The 19,396-nt window shown below is 38.9% G+C and overlaps 1 pseudogene; it reads right to left on the bottom strand.

The window, feature by feature from the left end:
* Positions 1–16,135: 16,135 nt before the first annotated feature.
* Positions 16,136–18,830, bottom strand: LOC147357220 (olfactory receptor 4A15-like; annotated as a pseudogene).
* Positions 18,831–19,396: the final 566 nt, after the last annotated feature.

Below are 19,396 nucleotides of genomic sequence, written 5' to 3'. Positions count from 1 at the left end.
TAGACATTTGATAGATTCATGAATAAATTTAACAAGAACCAGGTACCTGTCAACGTGTTCTTATGACAGCTCCATACATTCCAATATGTAGAGAAATATGTTCTCAAAATAACAAAGCACTCAAGGGCAGACCTCATATTGTATTAATCTAATCCAAGGAAATTTTCATTCCAGAAGGACACCTCTTAAGTTGTTTACCAGGAATGGAAAGATTTTGGGAGGTGGACTGTGGTCTCATAAGCCTTCCAGTTTTAACTCAAATTGAAGTAGGAGAAAATATAACAATATTTATGTTAGTAAGTGTATTGGTTTTGCCAGGACAACAAAATTTTGGAACATCATTGCAATTTACCTCGGTAAACTACTCATAGAAATGGGGAAAACTATTCAAGGTTAAGGAAGAATATGATGGCACAGTGAGAAATAAAGCTCATGGCTCCTGATCCTAACACTAGTTCTGTTATTCACCATCATGTTTTCCTTACCATGATACTCTTGTTAAATATTTTCACATCATGATGTATATTGATTTATTCAATTAAGTTTGTGGTACCCACGTAGTAGGAGGCTGGATTTTTCTAACAAAAAGGAGATTATAAACATATCTGTGAAATATTTATGCATTTAAATTTTGATAGAATTTATTTTTGAAAAGATTTTAAATTAATTGCAATAAAGTCATATAACATAGGTAAATTGTTTAGTCAAGAAGTACTTTCTTTGATTAAATGTAGCATGATATTTTTTTAATATGTGTATTCCTTATAATATTCTAAAGCAGATTTCAAAGAGGATTTCAGATTCAAGGAACTAAGTATAAAGCTATCTTTCTATAACAAAACTGTTTTAAAAATATATTTTACTGTGTGCTTTAGAGAAATCTTGCATTTAATTTTGCAAATAATTGTTGACTTAATGAAGGGTCACTTCCTATGTCATGTAATTAAAAGGATTTTTATATACTAAATCATAATTATATACCAAGTCCCAGGAATTCTGTATAATGAAAGATCCGAAGATGTGGAATTAAAATTTTGGATCCTATGCTGACTTCCATATTCTATGATTTAATTATATAACCTTTCTGAACTGATGTCTTTTCTGTAAATAAGAACACTAAACTTTAATTTTGTAATGTTGTGACCATTTGAAAACATCTCAATTTTTTCCCCATAAATTTGATAATTTTTATAATCTCTAATGTTTCCCAAGAGACTAAGAAATCCAATATAATTTTCAATATCAGTTGTGCTAAAAATACATTAAGAGGATATTGATAAGTGTCTTCTTTCTATTTTATATTCCACACCATCTTAGATATCATCTTATATAGTAGGCCATATAACTTTCTGAGAACCAATTGCTTCTATATAAATGCACATTATGAAAGTATGTAATTACTATGGAAAACTTTTTACTTACTACAAAACAAGAGAGGTCCTGCTAGAATTCTATCACTTCTCTGATACCCTTTTAAATGGTTGAAAAGAATAAAATTTGGATTTAGAAGGATGCAGATCTGAATACTGATTTTGTCTCTGAAATTGGATAGATTACTTGCTTTTTTTGAAATTTATTCTTCATCATCTGTGAAACAAGGATAATCATAATACCTACCTTGCAAAGATGCTGTTTAGTGTTCTCAAAGCACTCAAGAGCAGAGCTAGGGGCTTCCTTGTTGGTCCAGTGGCTAAGACTCTGAATAATGAATGCAGGGGTCCAGGGTTCAATATCTTGTCAGGGAACTAGATCTAATATGCATATAATAACTACGTGTTCACATGCACAACTAAAGGTCCCCTACACAGCAAAAAAGATCCCATGCAACCAGTATAAAAAATAAATAAATATTAAAAGCAAACAAACAAAAAAGAAAATAGATGACCAAGACATAGCATGTTGGGTCACCTTGCCATTTCCCATCACATTAAATCCAAAGACTAGCCTGATAGTAAGCAATGCTTAAAAAAAAAAAAAAAGTGCAAAGTCCATATTCTTTTAGTCCAGTTCAAAAAGGCATTTTCATCTCAAAAAGACATCTTCTAAGTTGTTTACCAGTAATGGAAAGGTTTTGGAAGGTGGACTGTGGTCTCATAAACCTTCCTGTTTTATTTCTAATTTAAGTAGAGGCAAATATAACAATATTTATGGCAATAAATACACTGGCTTGGCCAGAATCACAAAAATTGAAAACACACTGCAATTTACCTAGGTAAACTACTTGTAAAAATGGGGAAAACTGTTTAAGGCTAAAGAAGAGCATAATGGCATAGTGTGAAATAAACCTCATCACTCCTGATACTAAAGCTAGTGGTTTTACTCTCCACCATGTTTCCATAGCCAAAATATGTTTGCTGAATATTGTTACATCATGATGTCCATTGATTTCTTCAATAAAGTATACCGTACCTATGTAGTAAGAGGTTGGGCATTTCCAACAAAAGAGGAGACTATAATCCCCTCCATGACATATATATTTGTAATTTGATAGCTGATTGACTTCATTTTTTAAAAGATGCAAAATTAATTTTCAACAAAGTCTTATAAGTTAGTTTCTCAGTTTTGTCCGACTCTTTGCATGGATGGTAGCCTGCCAGCCTCCTCTGTCCATGGAATTCTCCAGACAAGAATACCAGAGTGAGCTGCCATTTCCTTCTCCAGGGGATCTTCCCAACCCAGGGATCAAACCCAAATCTCCTACATTGGGGGTAGATTCTTTACCACTGAGCCACCAAGGAAGCTGAGATAGTTTATTTAGCCAAGATGTATTTTCCTTGGTTAAATGTACAGTAATGATGCCCATTCTTTTTTTAAAAAATATATATACATTCCTTACAAATAATCTCCAAAGCAGTTTTCAAAGAGGAATCAATTTTCAAGGAATTAAGTGCAATGCCAACTTTCTAACAGTGATACTGTTTTTTCAACCATCTTACTGGATGCTTTTGGGAAAAAAAAGGAAAAAGCATGTAAGTGCTCCTAGTAATTGTTAACCTAATGAAGTGTCACTTCCTATGGCATATAATAAAAAAAATATTTTTGCTTTTATAGAAGAAACCTCATCTAATGTCAACACAAAGGAATTCTGTATAATGTAAAGATCACAGGATATGGAATAAGAGTATTTGGGCCCAATGCTGACTTCCATGTTCTATGATTTAGTTATTTAATATTTCTTATCCTCCAACTTATTACTAAATAAGAACACTAAATTTTAATTATACAATGTTTTTGTTTCCATTTGAGAACAACTCGACCTTTTCACATCAGCTTAAATAGTGTACAATGAATTGTCATAATCAGTGACAATTTTACCCAAGGGAAGAGGAAGACCTTAGGAACTTAGAAGGCTCATTCAAAATGGAACAGCCTCAGTTAAAGGCATTCAGACTTTGACAAACCACAACAGGGAACCAGGACAGTAAACATCATGACATTCTTTTTTTTTTTTTTTCCTTCTCACCTGTCCTCATTCAGCTAGGGCCACCTCTTGGCCAGAAGGTAAGCGAGTTGATTGAAACAGACCAAGGAAGACCGATGAGTAGAGAGAGCGAGAGATCTCAATGGGTGAAAGAGCTATGTATTTTTATACATTCCAACCATTTATTCAGCTTTTACTTTTCCCTGAATTAAGAAACTAAATGCTTTTCTTGGAGTTAGCTAGAAACAAAGAAAACACAGGGGAAATGAGCACCTACAAACTCATCTATTCACTTAGTTTTATTGAACGTCAGTATGAGTCAGACCCTGAAGCAAGTGCTGGTGATAAAGTGGTGAACAAGACCCAGACCTTGTCTCCTAGGCTTATTTAAGTGGCTTCAAAGTCGAAGAGGAGGGCGAGTTAGACTTCATCTTTGTATTAACAGTGTGCCGAACCAGAACAAACAGCTGCACAAGTACCTTTAATATCTGAAGTGTTTTTCACTATTCTTACTGGCTGAGAAGCAACCAGGTTATTACATGGTAAGCTCTCTGCGCCTGGATGTCCTCCAGCAAAGACCCAAGGGCCACTTGTCAGAAGGTGTACAAGAAGGACTTGAGCATACTAAGCCTCATAATAAGCTGAATAAAACAGCCTTAAAAGTTCGCTCTGATATTTGTTTTTCTCTTTCTGACTTACTTCACTCTGTATAACAGGCTCTAGGTTCATCCATCTCAGTTCAATTGACTCAAATCCATTCCTTTTTATGGCTGAGAAATATTCTATTGTGTATATGTATCAAAACTTATTTATTCATTCATCTATCAATAGACATCTATGTTAATTCCATGTCTTGGATATGGAATCTAGGAAATCAGTACTAATCAACTTATTTGCAATACAGGAATAGAGACACAGACATAGAGAAAGAATTTGTAGACACAATGTGGGAAGAAAATGGTGGGACAAATTGAGAGAGTAGCGTTGAAATATATACATTACCATGCTTAAAAATATATAACTAGTGGGAAGTTGTATAACACAGGGACCTCAGCCTGGTGCTCTATGATGACCCAGAGGGGTGAGATCATGGGGGGATTAAGAGAGAGGCAAAAAGAGAGGAGCTATATGTATACTTAAGGTTGATACATGTTGTTGTATGGCAGAAACTAACACAACATAGTAAAGCAATTATTTTCTGATTAAAAATTTTAAAAAATGAAATAATGTCAGTGAGAGAAGGCAAGGGTGGGATGATTTTAGAGAATATCATTGAAACATGTATATTACCATATGTGAAATAGATCACCAGTCCAAATTTGATGCAGGAAACAAAACACCCAAAACCGGTGCACTGGGACAACCCAGAGGGATGGGATGGAGAGGGAGGTGGGAGGGGCATTCGGGATGGGGGACACATGTACACCTGTGGCTGATTCATGTCAATGTATGGCAAAAATGATGACAATATTGTAAAGTAATTAGCCTCCAACCAGTCCAGGTTCAATGCATGATACTGGATGCTTGGGGCTAGTGCACGGGGACGACCCAGAGGGATGGTATGGGGAGGGAGGAGGGAGGAGGGTTCAGGATGGGGAGCACATGTATGCCTGTGATGGATTCATTTTGATATTTGGCAAAACTAATACAATTATGTAAAGGTTAAAAATAAAATAAAATTTAAAAAATTAAAAAAACAGTAATAAATAAATAATATGTCAGTGAAATGGAAAAAGTAACAAGTTTATTTTCCTCTTGCATACCATGGGAAAAAACATTCTCTTATTACTGAAATGTTTTGGTCATATCTGAAAACCCAAAGCATTAACTTCTTATCATCTTGGTGTTGAAAACATTGTCTTATTTCATTAAGTCTCCACTTCTGAATTCATCATATCACTGAAATGAAAGAAGATACAATGAAAGTGACTGAATTCATTCTAATGGGACCTGCACAGAATCCCTAGATGCAAAGAATACTGTTTTTGATGTTACTTATCACCTACATTGGCACTGTCACAGACAACCTGCTATTCCTCTTCCACAATCCTGTTACCTTCAACCACTGAATTAGACAGATTTTCTTTTCTTTTTTTTTTTGGCTCTGGATTGCAGCATGTGAGATCTTAGTTCTCAGACCAAGGATCGAATCCCACGAGTCTGGAGTGAAAGTGTGGGGTCTTAATCACTAGATCACCAGGGAAGTCTCTGAATTACACAACTTTTGAATCAGAGAGCAAATCTGTGAGCATTTTAAGGATTTTGAAGAGGAATAGCAGGTGTCTGCCAATGACAAGAAGACCAGGAAAGAATACTTCACAGAGTGTGTGAAGTCTGGCTGTATATCATAGTCACCACAGTGAGCAGGTAAGGTTTTGAGCTCCCTGGGGTCTCAGTGGTAAAGAGTCTGCTTGCCAATGCGTGAGACTCAATTTCAATTCCTGAGTGGGAAGATCCTCTGGAGAAGGAAATGACAACCCTCTCCAGTTTTCTTGCCTGAGAAATCCCATAGAAAGAGGAACCTGGCAGGCTGCAGTCCATGGGATCACAAAGAGTGGGCCACTAATGAGTGACTGAGCAGGAACATGAGAGAGTAATTACTTTATTTGAAAGTTATTCACTCTTTTTGTTTTGCATATGGAAAAACTGAGACCTATCAAAGAAAGAAACATTTCTAAAATTGCATATTTTGTTCAAGCAGTTTAAAATCAAGAATTGTTTTCATTAAATTCTAACCTGTTTTATCTTCTCCCTGCATGGAATAGCAGATATTCCCACTTGTTACTGAGTAATTAAAACAAAAGACATGCCCGAATGATCGATACCATCACTTCTATGAACTTCATGTTTTTTTTTTTTTTTTCCCAAGTAAGATCTGAAGAGTGAATTAAATATATTTAGAGATACAAAATATGAATACAAGAGATACAAAAATACATCTTTTGACACTCTTATAGGATTTACTCATATAAAGAAAAGTAATACAAAGTAAAGATTAGTAATACAGAATTTTTTGTTAAAGCTTCCAGTTTCCACACTGACTTAGCCAGTCTGTTCATTTGATTCCTAAACCAAACAAGTAACTTAGATGGGAACATGATAAGACTTAGTCCCTGCATTCATCAAATCTCTTTGGTTGCACAACAATGCAAAAAAGCAGCAAAAAAAAAAAAAAAAAAGCAGCAATGTAGTGCTGCTTTTTGCTTACCAATGTGAAACAATAAATTAGTTCCAAATACTTCTATTCAGTCACTATGAAAACTGCTCAAGCACCAAGGAGTCAATACAGAAATGTACGCCTTCTTTAGAATACATGTATTCTACTAGATATTCAGAACTGACCCACTAGGAGAGCTTTGGGCCAACATTATCTCACATTAAAATAAATAAATAAACAAATACTTAATTAAATGGAACTGGGAAACCAGAATGGGGAACAATTATGCCCTATAACATAACAGAACAAAAGAAGGGGAAGAAATGCTCCTCTTTGCTGGCAAGGGCTTAACCAAGGAAAAGCTACAGGCTCTTTATTTACTAGTTCCCCACCCCTTAACTCTATTTTCCCTTCTCTAAAAGCATTCTCCTTCCCTTGCCTTGGGAAAAATTGCAGATGGTTTCCCGTGGTTGATGTTGTTCTGTCACTAAGTCATGTCTGGCTCTTTGCAAACCCCATGAACTGCAGCACGCCAAGTTTCCCTGTTCTTGACAAGGTCGCCAGTTGCAATTCCTGTTGATCTGAAATAAACCCATCTTTTCTGGAATAAAATATGACAGCCTATTTGTTACAAAGACCATCAATTTGCTTTCTGATCAGTGGAGATCAGTGGCATTCTGGCAACCAGCAGTGAGCTTTAGCTTAGAATCTACTTCAGGGGGAAGGCGCCAAGATGGCGGAGGAGTAGGATGGGGAAAACACTTTCTCCCCCACAAATTCATCAAAAGAGCATTTAAACGTCAAGTAAATTCCACAAAACAACTTCTGAATGCCGGCAGAGGACACCAGGCACCCAGAAAAGCAACCCAACTCCTCGAAAGGAGGTAGGAAAAAATATTAAAGACAATAAAAGAGACAAAAGAGAAAGGGACGGAGTTCCGTCCCGGGAAGGGAGTCTTAAAAAGAGAGAAGTTTCCAAACACCAGGAAACCTTCTCACTGCCCAATCCGTGCCGAGCTTTGGAAGCACAGAGGACAACATAACAGGGAGAAAAAATAAATAAACAATTAAAACTCGCAGATTGCGAGCCCTACAGTAACTCCTCCAGCGGAGAAGCAGCGCAGATGCCTGCATCCGCCATTAGCAAGCGGGGGCTGGGTAGGGAGGCGCGGCGCGGGCTGCATCGCTGAGAGTAAGAATCTGGCCTGAATACCCTGAGCACTATCTGAGCGAAATAATTTGGGCTAGCAAACCAGACTGTGGGATATCTACCATGCGAAAAGCCAGCCCTAACCTAAGACACCGCCAGCCCGCACACGGAACAAAGGACTAAACAGAGGTAGCCGGCTGCAAACCTTCCCCCTCCGGTGACAGGCAGCCAGAGCCGGAAGGGGGCAATCGCAGCCCCAGAGAGACATTATCTATAAAACTGGCTTCTTTGCTAACTAAAACTTATTGGCGGTCTGGACGGTCAACATCTGCCTGAGAAGGTGCGCCGGTTTTACACCCAGATAACCAAGTGGCGGGGAGGCGATAAGTCGCAGCATTGGCGCTCGCCAAACACCTCATCACCTGAGCTGCTCGGACCTGGGAAGAGCACAAAACGCAGCCCCAACTGAGTCTGCGCCTCTGAGGACTACCTGAGTGCCTGAACCTGAGCGGCTTGGACCTGGGAGGTGCATGCAACCCAGGGCCAGCCTCGGATTGTTCCCGGCGGAACAACCTAGAGCCTGAGCAGTGTGGGCAGGGAGGCTACACGCGCTGTGAGCGGGGGCAGACCCAGTGTGGCTGAGGCACTGCGAGCGCACGCCAGTGTCATTTGTTTGCAGCATCCCTCCCTCCCTCCCCATAGCGCGACTGAACAAAGAGAAGAAATACAGCTCCACCCACCAGAACACTGACACAAGCTTCCCTAACCAGGAAACCTTGACAAGCCACCTCGACATACCCACACACAGCGAGGAAACGCCACAATAAAGAGAACTCCACAAACTGCCAGAATACAGAAAGGACTCCCAAACTCAGCAATTTAAACAAGATGAAGAGACAGAGGAATACCCAGCAGATAAAGGAACAGGATAAATGCCCACCAAACCAAACAAAAGAGGAAGAGATAGGGAATCTACCTGATAAAGAATTCCAAATAATGATAGTGAAATTGATCCAAAATCTTGAAATTAAAATGGAATCACAGATAAATAGCCTGGAGACAAGGATTGAGAAGATGCAAGAAAGGTTTAACAAGGACCTAGAAGAAATAAAAAAGAGTCAATATATAATGAATAATGCAATAAATGAAATTAAAAACACTCTGGAGCCAACAAATAGTAGAATAACAGAGGCAGAAGATAGGATTAGTGAATTAGAAGATAGAATGGTAGAAATAAATGAATCAGAGAGGATAAAAGAAAAATGAATTAAAAGAAATGAGGACAATCTCAGAGACCTCCAGGACAATATTAAACGCTACAACATTCGAATCATAGGGGTTCCAGAAGAAGAAGACAAAAAGAAAGACCATGAGAAAATACTTGAGGAGATAATAGTTGAAAACTTCCCTAAAATGGGGAAGGAAATAATCACCCAAGTCCAAGAAACCCAGAGAGTCCCAAACAGGATAAACCCAAGGAGAAACACCCCAAGACATATATTAATCAAATTAACAAAGATCAAACACAAAGAACAAATATTAAAAGCAGCAAGGGAAAAACAACAAATAACACACAAGGGAATTCCCATAAGGATAACAGCTGATCTTTCAATAGAAACTCTTCAAGCCAGGAGGGAATGGCAAGACATACTTAAAATGATGAAAGAAAATAACCTACAGCCCAGATTATTGTACCCAGCAAGGATCTCATTCAAGTATGAAGGAGAAATCAAAAGCTTTTCAGACAAGCAAAAGCTGAGAGAATTCTGCACCACCAAACCAGCTCTCCAACAAATACTAAAGGATATTCTCTAGACAGGAAACACAAAAACGGTGTATAAACTCGAACCCAAAACAATAAAGTAAATGGCAACGGGATCATACTTATCAGTAATTACCTTAAACGTAAATGGGTTGAATGCCCCAACCAAAAGACAAAGACTGGCTGAATGGATACAAAAACAAGACCCCTATATATGTTGTTTACAAGAGACCCACCTCAAAACAGGGGACACATACAGACTGAAAGTGAAGGGCTGGAAAAAGATTTTCCATGCAAATTGGGACCAAAAGAAAGCAGGAGTCACAATACTCATATCAGATAAATTAGACTTTAAAACAAAGGCTGTGAAAAGAGACAAAGAAGGTCACTACATAATGATCAAAGGATCAATCCAAGAAGAAGATATAACAATTATAAATATATATCCACCCAACATGGGAGCACCGCAGTATGTAAGACAAATCCTAACAAGTATGAAAGGAGAAATTAACAATAACACAATAATAGTGGGCGACTTTAATACCCCACTCACACTTATGGATAGATCCACTAAACAGAAAATTAACAAGGAAAAAAAAAAACAACATGTATCTATAAAGCTCACTAAACAAAGCACAGTAAAATGAGGTATGGCAATAAAAGGCATTAAATTTATCAAAAAAAAAAAAAAAAAAAGTATCTACTTCAACTAATTTCCAGTAGAAGAACTAAAGAGCTTCTTGGTGAAAGTGAAAGTGGAGGGTGCAAACGTTGGCTTAAAACTCAATATTCAGAAAACTAAGATCGTGGCATCTTGTCCCATCACTTCAATGCAAATAGATGGGAAAACAATGGAAACAGTGACAGACTTCACCATTTTGGGCTCCAAAACCACTGCAGATGGTGACTGCAAAAGACGCTTGCTCCTTGGAAGAAAAGCTATGACAAACCTAGACAATATATTAAAAAACAAAGACATTACATTGCCAACAAAGGTCCATCTAGTAAAAGCTATGGTTTTTCCAGTAGTCAAGTATGGATATGAGAATTGGACTATAAAGAAAGCTGAGCAGCAAAAAATTGATATTTTTTAACTGTGGTGTTGGAGGAGACTCTTGGGAGTTCCTTGAACTGCAAGGCAATCCAATAAGTCAATCCTAAAGGAAATCAGTCCAGAATGTTCATTGGAAGGACTGATGTTGAAGCTGAAACTCCAATACTTTGGCCACCTTATGCAAAGAATTGACTCATTGGAAAAGACCCTCATGTTGGGCAAGATTGAAGGCAGGAGGAGAAGGGGACAACAGAGGTTGAGATGGCTGGATGGCTTCACTGACTGGATGGACATAAGTTTGAGCAAGCTCTGGGAGTTGGTGATGGACAGGGAAGCCTGGTGTCCTGAGTTCATGGCTTCTCAAGAAGTCAGACATGACTGAGCGACTGAATGGAACTGATTTTTCCTGATCAAAATTACACTCTGGTCAGTGACCTCAGATCCCTCAGAGAAAGATTAGATTGAAGATCTACCTGATGTATGATGGTGATATTACAAGGTTCTTATTCAAAAATATCTTCAGTTCAGTTCAGTTGCTCAGTTGTGTCCGACTCTGCGACCCCATGAATCACAGCACGCCAGGCCTCCCTGTCCATCACCAACTCCTGGAGTTCATCCAAACTCACATCCATCAAGTCGGTGATGCCTTCCAGCCACCTCATCCTCTATCGTCCCCTTTCCCTCCTGCCCCCAATCCCTCCCAGCATCACAGACTTTTCTAATGAGTCAACTCTTCACATGAGGTGGCCAAAGTACTGGAGCTTCAGCTTTAGCATTATTCCCTCCAAAGAACACCCAGGGCTGATCTCCTTCAGAGTGGACTGGTTGGATCTCCTTGCAGTCCAAGGGACTCTCAAGAGTCTTCTCCAACACCACAGTTCAAAAGTATCAATTCTTCAGCACTCAGCTTTCTTCATAGTCTAACTCTCACATCCATACATGACCACTGGAAAAACCATAGCCTTGACTAGGCGGACCTTTGTTGGCAAAGTAATGTCTCTGCTTTTGAACATTCTATCTAGGTTGGTCATAACTTTTCTTTCAAGGAGTAAGTGTCTTTTAATTTCATGGCTGCAGTCACCATCTGCAGTGATTTTGGAGCCCAAAAAAATAAAGTCTGACACTGTTTCCCCATCTATTTCCCATGAAGTGATGGGACTGGATGCCATGATCTTCGTTTTCTGAATGTTGAGCTTTAAGCCAACTTTTTCACTCTCCTCTTTCACTTTCATTAAGAGGTTTTTTATTTCCTCTTCACTTTCTGCCATAAGGGTGGTGTCATCTGCATATCTGAGGTTATTGATATTTCTCATGGCAATCTTGATTCCAGCTTGTGCTTCTTCCAGCCCAGCGTTTCTCATGATGTACTCTGCAAAAAAGTTAAATAAGCAGAGTGACAATATACAGCCTTGACATACTCCTTTTCCTATTTGGAAAATATCTTATGTCTCCTTTATTCAAAGATCTGGTTATCTACATCTCTGGTGATTGGATTGGAGGGTGTGTGTGTGTGTGTGTGTGTGTGTGTTTTCCCTTTTTTTTTTTTTTTTCCTGAATTGAATCAGATTCAATTCAGACCTCTGTTCAGCAAACCTGTATTATACATCAGCAGCAGCCTTGTTATCAACCATCATTTTAGCCAGTTTGGTTTGCCTTAACAAAATACTATAGACTGTAGCTTAAAATACTGACAAATGTTTTTTCACAGTTCTGGAAGTTGGAAGTCCCAGATCAAGGTGATTTCAGGGTTGGAAGCTGGTGAACACTTTTTTTCCCCACTTGCAGATGGCCACCTGCAATCCATCATCACAGGTTGTTATTTTTCAGTCTCTAAGTCATGTCCAACTCTTTGTGACCCCATGGGCTGAAGCATGCCAGGCTTCCTTGTCCTTCACCTTCTTCCAGAGTTTACTCAGACTCAAGTCCATTGAGTTGGTGATGAACCATCCAACCATTCACCCTCTGTCATCCCCTTTTCCTCCTGCCCTCAGTCTTTCCCAGCATCAGAGTGTTTTCCAGTAAGTCAGCTCTTCACATCAGGTGGCCAAAGTATTGGAGCTTCAGCTTCAGGATCAGTGCTTCAGATAAATACTCAGGGTTGGTTTCCTTTAGGATTGACTGGTTTGATCTCTTTGTAGTCCAAGGGACTCTCAAGAGTCTTCTGTAGCACCACAGTTCAAAAGCATCAATTTTTCGGCATTCAGCCTCACAGGGTCTTTCCTCCAAGCAAACATGAGAGAGTGGGCTCAGTTTTTAAAGACACTATATTTGATTAGGTTCTCACTCTTATGATCTCAAGAAGTACCAGCTATTCTAATCGCCACTTTTCAAGTCTTTCCAGCCTGTATATCAGGTACATGAGTGAAGAAAGTTTTTCGATGACTTCAGCCTCTGAATTTCTAACTACAACCTCAAGAGAAATGCTGAGACTGAAGTATCCAACTTATCTATCAAATTCCAGATTGAATGAAAAAATCTGAATTAATAAAGTGAATGATGATGCTTTAAATCATTTAATTTTGGGATAGTTTTTTTAATATGGCAAACATATCTGAAACACTGCAGTAATTTAAACACTGTAGTACTGGCTCGTGTATATATTAGTTGAACGGAATGGAAAGCTAAGATATGGAATTTTATATGTATCCTGTGCTAAGTCACTTCAGTCCTGTCCACCTCTTTGATACCCTGTGAACTGCACTTCTCCAGGCTCTTCTGTTTATGGGATTCTCCAGGTAAGAATACTGGAGTATTCCCTCCCTCTTCTAGGGGATCTTCTCAATGCAACCCAGGGATCAAACCCATGTCTCTTATGTCTTCTATATTGGCATGCAAGATCTTTACCACTAATGCCACCTGGAAGTGAAAGTGAAGTCGCTCAGTTGTGTCCGACTCTTTGTGGATACATGGACTGTAGCCCACCAGGCTTCTCAGACCATGGAATTTTCCAGGCAAGAGTACAGGGGATTTTCCTGACCCAGGGATTGAACCCAGATCTCCTGTGATTCAGGCAGATGCTTTACCATCTGAGCCACCAGGGAAGCTGTAGTGCCACCTGGGAAGTATGTGTGTATATATATATATATATATATATATATATATATACACACACACACATATGCATATATACATATATGTATATGAATAATATGAAATTAGTGGTTTTCAGTGTCATCAGGAAAATAATTATTATTCAATAAATGTACTTTGAAAAGTTATTTATCCTTATGATAAGAAATAAGAGTATACATCCATGTCACACCATATCTGAACATATATCCTATGCGATTTTTAAAGATATAAATACAAAAAAATACTTCAAAGTATTTAAAGAGTAATTTCTTTTTATTGAGAGAAAGGAATGATTTGGGAAGTTCATGCAAAGGTATTTTGTCTTGAGTTCAGCTTCCTTATCCGTACCTTCCTCACTCTAGTGAGCATGGTCAAATTCAGGTGTCAGTTACTTCAATATAATATTTTTGAAGTAATTAATTCACTCTATTAAATTCCTTTCTAGTTAAAAGATCTAGTGTATTTTTATTTCCTTCACTGAAGAATAAATGAGATTTTTGTCTGGTATAATTTGATATGTGTCAATAATCAGAGGAACTAACATTGCTAAGTACACTGAGCCCAATCACAAGTAGAAAAAAAATGATAAAGGTGTAGGTAATATTTTAGTATCTAAGTTGTGGGATGAATTCTAAGATTTAACTTGTAATACCAGAGCCTTAAAGAATGGTCTTTGTGGGACTTCCCTGGTGGACCAGTGGTTACGTATCCTCCTTCTAACTCAGGGGACATGGGTTTGATTTCTGGTTGGGGAACTAAGATATCACAAGGTGTGGAGCAACTAAGCCCACAGGCTGAGCCCACGCAACACAACTACTGAGCCTGTGCATTCTGGAGACCGAGTGTCACAATTAGAGAAGCCTGTGGGCTGCAACTAGAAAAGCCTGTGCACTGCAGTGAAGACCTAGTGCAGCCAGGAGGGAAACAAAAGACTGATCTTTGTAATACAGTATTTGATTCCCACCCTTATGGCAGAAAGTGAAGAGGAACTAAAAAGTCTCTTGATGAAAGTGAAAGTGGAGAGTGAAAAAGTTGGCTTAAAGCTCAACATTCAGAAAATGAAGATCATGGCACCCGGTCCCATCACTTCCTGGCAAATAGATGGGGAAACAGTGGAAACCATGTCAGACTTTATTTTTCTGGGCTCCAAAATCACTGCAGATGGTGACTGCAGCCATGAAATTAAAAGATGCTTACTCCTTGGAAGGAAAATTATGACCAACCTAGATAGCATATTCAAAAGCAGAGACATTACTTTACCAACAAAGGTCCAAATAGTCAAGGTTATGGTTTTTCGTGTGGTCATATATGGATGTGAGAGTTGGACTGTGAAGAAGGCTGAGCACCGAAGAACTGATGCTTTTGAACAGTGGTGTTGGAGAAGACTCTTGAGCATCCCTTGGACTGCAAGGAGATCCAACCAGTGCATTCTGAAGGAGATCAGCCCTTGGATTTCTTTGGAAGGAATGATGCTAAAGCTGAAACTCCAGTACTTTGGCCACCTCATGTGAAGTGTTGACTCATTGGAAAAGACTCTGATGCTGGGATGGCTTGGGGTCAGGAGGAGAAGGGGACGACAGAGGATGAGATGCCTGGATGGCATCACTGACTCTATGGACGTGAGTTTGAGTGAACTCCGGGGGTAGATGATGGACAGGGAGGCCTGGCATGCTGTGATTCATGGGCTCACAAAGAGTCGGACACGACTGAGCAGACTGAACTGAACTGAACTGCAAAAGGCTGCTGCAAAAGAGAGGAAAATTTGATTTCATCACTTAAGGCAACAGCGTATCATTTACAGAGAGTTAGAAAGTCATTCATTACATAAAACAAATATATATATATATATATCTCCAAAATGTTAATTATCTATTGCATTAGACAACCTGTATCCAGAAAGTTTAAAGTAGACAGACTCTGGAGTGATATGAATGAGTTAAAGGTATTTCAAGTTTCAGAGGAGGTCAATTGAAAAAGCTGCACAGAATGAAGTTGAAAATTTGAAATTTTTAGTGCAAAACTTGATTTGAATAGACAAAATCTACCATACACCACCATTACAGAATAAAGTTCATTTCTAATTGTTTTATTTTCTGCTATGGACAAAGTCTGTGAAATTTTAAATTAATTTATTTTTATTGCTAGATTAATATTTTTTTTAGCAATCAGAATTTTATATTTCCAATTTCTCTTTCTTGGACTAAAAGAGAACTTTCTACTAGATCATATTTCTCAGTACCAGAGAAGTATCAACACTCACTAATAAAAACTTCAAATAGGAAAAAAAAAAAGTTATTGTCACTAAAGAATCTTAATACAGTATGTTATATATCTAAGAGGTTAAAGATTTGTGATTCTCTTGGTCTCTCAGGACTATAAAATAGTCCACTTAAAGTTTAATTTATATAGTTGTTTCAGAATAAACAGGATGGATAAACCAAAGGAAATTATTTTCTAAATATAGTCACTGAGAGTGACCATTCTTTGATTCTGGGGGGGAAAAAAATGACTTTCACATCCTACATGATAGAAAACTCCCTCTTCCCAACTAAGGTCACATTTTTACTCCAGAGTGTCCTCATGGCATTTTTCATTTCTGCATTTCTCAATGTGTAGATTAAAGGATTCAATATAGGAGTTATGAAAGTTATGACCACCATCACGGATTTATCAATGGGAAAGTTGGCATTAGGCCTTGCATACAGGAAGATACAAGGAACAAAGAATAAAATGACCACCATCATATGGGATGCACAGGTGTAAAAGACTTTGTGATTCCCTTCCAAACCATGAGTCTTCCAGGAGTGTAATATGACCCCATAAGACACTAAGAGGATGAAGAAGACAACAGTCCAAATTTTCCCTCCATTAGCTATCAAAGAGAGTCCAATGAGGTGGGTATCAGTGCAGGCAAGTTTCAGTAAAGGGTACACGTTACAGACTACCAGGGTCCAGCCCCGGTTGGATCCAGGGATTCCCTCCAGAGGACAGCATTGGCGACTGAGAGAAATAGAGAAAGAGATAAAGAAAGAATTTTGCAGTTAAGAAAATAGAGGAGAGAAAAGAGGCTGATATTCCTTGGTTTACGCAGAAAGCCAATAAAGCCCCAACATGGGACTTGCTCTGTTCACGTAGGCCACAGGCACCCTCTCGAATAGCTGAAGGTGCCCCACCTTTGGCACGTCCTTGAGTGGGTCTTAGAAGCCCAGGCAAGAAAGTGAACGCAGAGGGCCCCTGTACTCCAGGGAATCAGCCTGAAAAGGAAAAGGAAAGAGAAAGAATGACACGGGGAGACCAAACTTTGAGCAAGGCCTGTAGCTTTATTTTCAAAGGGAGCTGATATACCTTAAGTTGTGCATAGAGGATAATAAGGGGTGTAAAATCATGCAAAGTCAGCAGTCTTTGATCCTTATCGAGACCAGGCTTTCTTTTCTGCAAACTTACTGTATACAAATGGTTTAGGTGATTTACATCATCTTCTGGCCAGAAGGCCTGTTAACATTTTATGACTCTGATAAAGGTTTGTCAACCATAAGACCTATTTTCTCTAAGAGTAATTATTTTAAAGTTTGGCACCATCCTCCGAAGGTGTTAGATAAAGTTGCATTCCTATAGGAGAGGTGCAGTGGGTTTACAACAAGGGAAATAATTTATTACCTTAAGGGTCTAAAGTTGTTAACACCAAGGCCACTACTTATTTTTTCTATATACCAACTATATTAATTAGTACACTTCCAAGGATACAATACAGGGGGTGTGGAAACTTGGCAGCAAGCATTGGCTCAACAATGAAATCTTCTACTAGTTCTATTCTAACAATTTCTAACTCTCTGAGAGGCTCTATACTATTTGAATATCTTAAGCTTCCCGTGCCTCTTGCTGTAGGGAGGCTGTAAACAATCGTATGTGTAGCTGTAGGAGTCTGGGTAAACCTGTCAGGCAAGCTAGAAAGTCATCAGAGGGGTTTGGATTGAAACATCCTATTATGCCCAGGAGACTTATTAACTAGAGCTCTAAGTTAATTTTCTTCAGAGAAAGGTGGTCGGGGATAGCCCCCCATTAACGTCAGAGGAGTTGGTAAAAGTCATAAAATACTAAAACATACAGATTCTGATTTTGGGGTAGACGCTCAGGCAGATCCAGGGGGTGCCCCTCGAGCCCTGACTCACCTTGCCCATCAGGGCTCTCCCTCATGACCTTGTCATGGGTGCAAACTCCCGTGCTGGCTCCTGGCAACAGACACAATTGTCAGTCACATTGGGGCCACAGAAAGGGAGCTGATAAATAAAGAATAATTGAACCAGTGAATGCAGAAGGCCTTCAGCCCAGGCCACAAGCAGCATGAGGACACACACCCTCTGATTCAAGATGATCAAATAATGAAGAGGTTTGTAGACGGCTACATATCAGTCATAGGCCATCACCATCAGAAGAATGACTTCAGCACCAGCAGTTAAATGATCTATAAAGACTTGAGTTATACAATCCTGGAAGTAAATAGTCTTTTTCTCATGAAGCAAGTCGATTATCATTTTGGGAGCAATGATAGTAGAATAGACATCATCTATAAATGATAAAGAAGCCAGAAAAAAGTACATGGGGGAATCCAGTGATCGGCTGGCTGCCATGGTCACCATGATAAGCAGATTTCCCATTATTGTTACAATATATATGAGTAAGAATAAGATCTTACTCATGTATGGTCATGTATGGATGTGAAAGTTGGACTGTGAAGAAACCTGAGCACTGAAGAATTGGTGCTTTTGAACTGTGGTGTTGGGGAAGACTCTTGAGAGTCCCTTGGACTGCAAGGAGATCCAACCAGTCCATTCTAAAGGAGATCAGCCCTAGGTGTTCATTGGAAGGACTGATACTAAAGCTGAAGCTCCAATACTTTGGCCACCTCATACGAAGGGTTGACTCATTGGAAAAGACTCTGATGGTGGGAAGGATTGGGGGCAGGAGAAGGGGACGACAGAGTATGAGATGGCTGGATGGCATCACTGACTCAATGGACATGAGTTTGGGTGAACTCCTGGAGTGGGTGATGGACAAGGAGGCCTGGCGTGCTGCAATTCATGGGGTCACAAAGAGTCAGACACGACTGAGCGACTGAACTGAAGTGAAGAATAAGATAAATAGAACTTTTTGAATCTCAGTATATTGTGTGAGCCCCAGGAGGACAAACTCATTCACATTGTTCCTATTTTCCATGTGTTCTTATGAAGCTGTTGATCAGGTGTCAGAGGCTGCAAATCAAGGGGTCAGTAATGAATTTGAGAAGATCACATGCTTTGTGAAAAATATGGGATGCCTTACTCGAGAGTGTTTGCTCTATCGGATCTCACACAGAGTAAGCCTTTGGAACATGACACTTTGCAATATCCTTCCACAGCACTCCATTCATTTTATCAAATCCATGCTTCAAATCCACTAATGAGACTTCAGTATTCCAACTGGGTAGCTATATTAGTGGGTATATGTGTAAGTTTATGTACCAAGTGAGAAAAAAAGATGATTTCTCCAGAATATCTTTCACAAAGAACTGTAATTTTTTTTTTTACTTTACACATCATTTCTTTTTTTCTCAGTGCATTTTGGCCTTCTGAGATCTACCATATAAATAACCAAAGTCTAATAACTTTCTTTACATATTTATGTGAAGTGACACCTAGTCATGGGACATAAAATTATAAGCTGACCTTTAGATAAATACCTTTCTGAAAATTTTGAGTTCTGAAAATTGAGACATAAGTCACCCACAATAGTGAAAGAACTAG

Source organism: Bos grunniens, chromosome 15 (genome assembly GCF_055505025.1).
Source record: "Bos grunniens cultivar Pamir isolate PY7600 chromosome 15, Bosgru_T2T1.0, whole genome shotgun sequence".
Lineage (NCBI taxonomy): Eukaryota > Metazoa > Chordata > Mammalia > Artiodactyla > Bovidae > Bos > Bos grunniens.
This window is presented reverse-complemented; position numbering and strand designations above follow the sequence as displayed.